The following is a 6,075-nucleotide window of genomic DNA, read 5'->3' as shown; positions in this document are numbered from 1 at the left end:
TCTTGGAAGACGTCTTAAGACAAATATCTTAATCTTTAAGAAAGTCGACTTCCGGTTTGTAAATTCCGGCCTGTCAAGAAAATTTTTCTTGACACAAATATATTAAGACGTTTTCCAAGACATTGATTTTCTCGGCTCCTAATTGAGTTAGGATGACGATTTTAGGTTTGTTGGATAGGATTCGACGAGAACTATTCGACTGGCAAATAAAATCGATTCTACCCCCTCAAGTTTCGGAAATACGGACAATCTTTTATTTTTTGGCTCCTAATTGAGCTAGATGATGATTTTAGGTTTGTTGGATAGGATTCGACGACAGGATACAGAAATTTAAAAATAGGTAGGCCTTGGGACGGTGAAAGTTATACTTCCCGGTTTTTTTCAGTAGCTGAATTCCTCACTGGCCAATTTTAACCTTACAGCTAGAATATGTTTCCATAAAATAACAATGCCTATGAACTTGTTTGGCTTCAGGAAGCAAGCTATGGAAGTGCCCGTCCAGCCCACGTCGTCGAGCTTCGAGCTTCGACGAACTTCTGCCTTCCATGCTATCTAAACTTAACGGTCTGTTAATTATACACTTGAAAATCATCCTGACCCAGTACGACGAGGAAGTGGGCAAAACTTTCTACGTATTCAACAACAACTTAAATTAATACCGGATCCCCATCTCCGGCAAACTTAAGTTCGACATGATTCCGGAGAACGAAGGGGAGGCCAAGGTTTCCTCCGGCAAGAACATCTATCGCATCAAGCACGAAAGGATGGATGCGACTACAACGTACGACGTGTCTGCTGGCGATCGCCTGTACAGCGATCGCTCTTGGACGACTACGACAAACTCATCCCTCTCTTCATAGAAATGAAAATCACCTACCATGTAATAAATAACCACAGTGGCAGCAAGGCCTAACGACATTTTCGGTCACATCAAGCGCGACGACCACGGCGACGAGCTTCTCATGCTCGACGTCAGGGTCAAGAAGCTGAGAACGACCTGCAGGATCTGCAGTCCACGCTCAACTCCAGCCTCCAGTCGGAGATAGCCAGCCTGCAGTCTCAGTGCCTGGACCCCGAACTCAAAATTGACGCCGAGCTTAAATCGCTGCTGCAAAAGTACATCGACCTCGCGTCAATAGACAACTTCAACAACTTGGCACTGAGCGTAGGCAAGCTCCAGAACGAACTTGTGAAGCTGCAGCAAGCGCAGACCTCTGACGTGGAACAGCTGAAGCGACACTTGCAGGACCAAACGAGCACCATCCAGACTGAACTGCAAAACATTATCCAGATTATAAAAATTCAAGATGACTACGATCGCGTGAATGCCAGTATTGCCAAATTGCACGAACAGTTTCAATTGTTCGAAATTCCTACGTTGGAAAGCATCAAGGCTGAGCTTCAAACGGACGCTTTGCATGCAGCCATCAACGAAGTCGAAACTAAACTCCAAACGCTACAGGATTTTATCGACAATCTACCTTCGTCCAGCGAGCTGAATGCCATTGCCTGTAGCGTTGCCAACATAAAACTCCAACTTTTAGAACTACGAGGATTTCGGGAAGCTGCAAGGCACCATAGCCCATGTTGAGGATGCTCCTGCCGTCATCAAAAATGATCTGGCAAACGTACACCAAGCACTGGAATACAAACTGCCTGGCATCAGTGATACTCTGGCCAGCGTCCAACAGCAGATTACCAAGCCGGAAAATCTAAACACCGAATCAGAGTTGTCGCATTTTCATCACTTGATCGACGACATACAGGATAAGTTGGAAGCTTTGCAACAATCCACCCCCACCCAGGACGACATAACACAATTACAAGAAGGGATACGTGCTGCTGCTGCTGCCTCGGAGTTGGATGCGGTGAAAAAAGCTTTGGAGTCGCTCCAAAACACGGTGGTCACCCTGCCCACCTCGCAGAAACTGAAAAGCGTGAAGGGGGCTCTCAACCGAATACTCAAATCCGACGACATCAAAAACATCAAAACCGAAATTGAATTGCTTCCGGAGTCTGTTGCAACCTTACCCACCAACCAGAACATAAGCGAGCTACATGCCTTGTTTGAGGAAATTAGAACCAAGGTCCACGACCTTGCAACCCAGAGCTCCAAGTTGACACTCGTGGAAATTCTGCAGCAGATTATCTCCAACGTGAAAGAGGAAATTGACAGTGTCGATGCGAGCCAGGAATCGACCATAGCCAATTTCAGTACCCAACTATATGACTTAAACGAAAAATTCAAGAGGCTAATTGTCGATGTGAAGATCAAGCCCAATTACGACACTGTTGTCCGTGCTATCGAGGAACACCTGGAATCGGTGAACGGTAGATTGGAGGATGTGGAGAGCGAGGTTCGAACCAATGTAAACACCCTGAACGCCAGCATCGACAATCTCAAGTCCACCGTTGTCACCGAACTGTACAGCATTCCAAACAGCGAATTTTCATCGCTCTTCCATCCTGGTGCCAAACTCTACATGCTGACTCCTGCCAAAGCCTATCACCAGTTTTTCGTCGCTGGCGCACTTCAGTTAGTCTAGGTTTCATACTGGTCTTTGCCTCTCGCAACCCACTACCCAACCATGACCGTGACGAACATCAGTGACGAGCCTAAAATAAGAGGAGTGGAGTTGGTCGATTTTACCCACCGCGAAACTCGCGAGACTGCCTATGCCGAAGATGCCACTCAAATTATCGACATAGAAATAGGTGATAAGCTGTACACAGAAAACCCTGCATTGTCTGCGGCCAGAAATCCCATTCACGCTATATTCTTATTTTCACGCAATGTCTAGGCAGGCTATCGTGAACGAACTGCACAAACCTGCACGGCGAAACTACAAACGACTGGCGGTAGTGACCAAAGGCATAGACGACTTGTGGGAAGCTGAACTTGTGGAAATGAGCAGTGGCAATCTAAAAAATTTACATAAAATCAACAAGGGATACAAGTATCTTCTCACCGTTATAGACACATTTTCAAAATTTGCGTGGGCTTTACCCCTGAAGGCAAAAACAGGAACCTGCGTGGTGGAAGCATTCAAAACTATTTTCGATGAAAGTGGCAGGCGACCTCGATTTCCTCACACAGACAGCGGAAAAGAATTCTACAACTCTGTCTTTCGCCAATTTATTCAAAAACGAAATATTCAACATTACTCCACCTTTAGTCACTTCAAAGCCAGCATAGAGGAACGTTTCAACCGTATTCTCAAAACACGGATGTGGAAACAGTTCACGCTTCAGGGGAATTACAAGTGGCTCGACATGCTTCCGGAACTCGTTAACAGCTATATTCACAGTTTGCATCGCACGATAAACATGAAACCGGCTGACGCCAACCAATCTGACGAGCAGCGTTTAATTTCTACGGTTTATTGTCCAAAGTACAAATTTACAGGCAAGAAACCGTAATACAAAATTGGAGATCAGGTGAGTATTAGTAAAGTTATGCGTGCGTTCGAAAAGTTATTCACTAAAAATTGGAGTAGGGAACTTTTCACCGTAGTTCGAGTCTTACCAGGAAACCGTCACACGTATATAATAAAAGATAATCGCGACGAAATTCTGAAAGGAAGATTTTACGAAGAGGAACTTTCTAAAACAAAATACCCCGACACGTATCTTATTGAGAAAGTATTACGTAGAAAAGGTGACAAACTGTTGGTGAAATGGCTGGGACTCGAGGAAAAAGGTTGGATAGACGCAAACGAGGTCATTGTGTAACGGATGCCTGGGACGTGGTACGGCGACGGCCTGATTTTCCATCAGAACGTCAGGATAGAAAAAATGGCGAGCTTCTACCCGACAACATTCACTGCCACATTCTGGATGTGCAAAAACCACGTTACTTGTTGATAGTTTTCTTCTTGCACCCAACTGGTTAAACTGGAAGAACAGGCACCTGTATGTTTTCTCCAAAAGTTTGGAGCAATCGAAGTATCGCCAACTGTCGAAACTGTACGAGGGACTAGGCATAGCTATATTTGCTACTGAAGTGATACTACTAGACTGCTGTCTCGAGAATTCGGTGGTGGTTTTTGACGATGTGATCCTGGAGAACCAGAACGAAATTCGCAATTATTTTACTCAGGGTCGGCACAGAGGCATGGACTGCTTCTACCTTGCTCAGACTTTTTCCAAAATCCCCAAGTAGCTACTCCGAGACAATGCTAATTTTATTGGTTTGTTTCGTCAAGACTACACCAATTTAAATCAAGCTTACGATGATTATGTAGGTGGGGACATAAACTACAATCAGTTTTCCAAATTTTGCTCTTCGTGCTGGAACCAAGATGATTTCGGATTTGTCACAATAGACATAACGAGGAAACCCAATAACGGAAAATACAGAAACAAGCTTAATAATTTTCTAAACGTTGCAACATTACATGAAACGTCATAAATAACTACATACCAAAAAATGAAAGGCAAACTTGCAGACGACAACCTTAAGCTGCGTAGCTACCTGGCAAAACGGTTTAAGGGTTGGAAATCCGAGAATCGTGGAATTTACGAAGAGAAAAAGCGCCATGACCAACTTATCATCGATGCCATCAGTGGGCTTGGTAAAGAAATCAAAGATGTCACCGAGCAAATCAAAGGATTAACAACGAACTTGTGCCACTTACTGCTCGAAATTATACCATACCCACACCGATATCCAGCATTCACACTACTCCGTTCGAAATTGCTCCGGCTCCGAGACGTCAGGCCCTAGGCAGTACCTCTTCGGACAAGCTAGTCGAGCTGTGCCGTTAGCAAGGGATTACATAAGCACCGGGAAATTCGAAAAAGACGAGGTATTCGGATTGTACCCGAGCATGGATCAAAACGATGGTGTGATTTGGAAGATAGGAAAGTCGAAAGTTACGTTCGAGGGCGACGACGTGAAAATCAATTTGGGGGAGAAGAACTGCTGGACTAGGTATCCCGCCACCGTGGGACTGTGGGAACTTATCACCAAAAAGCAACATCAAGATTATACAGACGAGGATTACCAAAGTTACACAGACGTTTTGATCATGACGGACGCCCTGTACCAAAACAACGATGCAACATAGAATCGCGTGAAATCTAGCAGTGGAGAAAAGTACAGGAACCTCATCAAGCCAATATGGACCCAGCTCAAGACTGCCAGCTCTGTCAAACTCTACAATACTTTTCCTAAAGAGTTTGTTTGGGTAGACGACGTAAGGAAGCTTGTAGATAGATTGCTGGTTATCGCAGGTGAAAAAAATGCAGGCAATCGAAACTTCCACAACGAGAATGTGGGCATCATGGACATGATTAGCACCAAGCTTAACAACTTCATTGTCAACGACAACAAAGGCATAGGTTACCTCATCAATATCATCAACACCCTGCCTCCCAAATTCTGGAATGTATCAAAGGGTCGAGGTTTGGTGAACGATATTATCAACAAGCTACACTTCGAGATGCACCTGCCAGGTTACCAGTACTGCGGTCCGGGTATGAAACTCGAACAGCGACTGGAGAAAGGAGACAGGGGTGTGAACCCCCTGGACGCAGCATGCAAGGATCACGATATTGCCTACAATACTCACACAGATCTCGATGAACGTCACGATGCCGACAGGAAGTTGGAGCATGCAGCTTTCGGGAGACTCGTCAGCAGAGATGCCTCGCTAGGTGAACGGGTTGCTGCATTGGGTACGACCATCGCCATGAACACAAAACGAAAATTGGGGTGGGGGCTGTAAATAAATAACACCCTGTGAAAAAAATCGACTTGTATAACCAACCTATTAGGGGGCAAAGCCTTACCTTTTTCACGATATATATAAATAACATACTATCACCATGAAACCCAAGGGCGTCGTTTACCAAATACCCTACACAAACCTCAAGTCTCTCGGAGCTCTTGATGGATTGCTCACGCTAACCAAAAAGCAGCGCGAGAAGAAACATTCCTGCCTGTCAAAAGGTCATGGAATGAAATTGCTGCTTAGCATTCCTCAGTTGAGGAGGTTACAAGGTTCGCGAAAACAGCAGCAGAAGACTGGAGGTTTCATATTCACCATCCCGGCTATCTTGGCAGCATTGGGT

Source organism: Lepisma saccharinum, unplaced genomic scaffold (assembly GCF_977018435.1).
Source record: "Lepisma saccharinum unplaced genomic scaffold, izLepSacc3.1 HAP1_SCAFFOLD_217, whole genome shotgun sequence".
In the NCBI taxonomy this organism is placed as follows: Eukaryota; Metazoa; Arthropoda; class Insecta; order Zygentoma; family Lepismatidae; genus Lepisma; species Lepisma saccharinum.
This window is presented reverse-complemented; position numbering follows the sequence as displayed.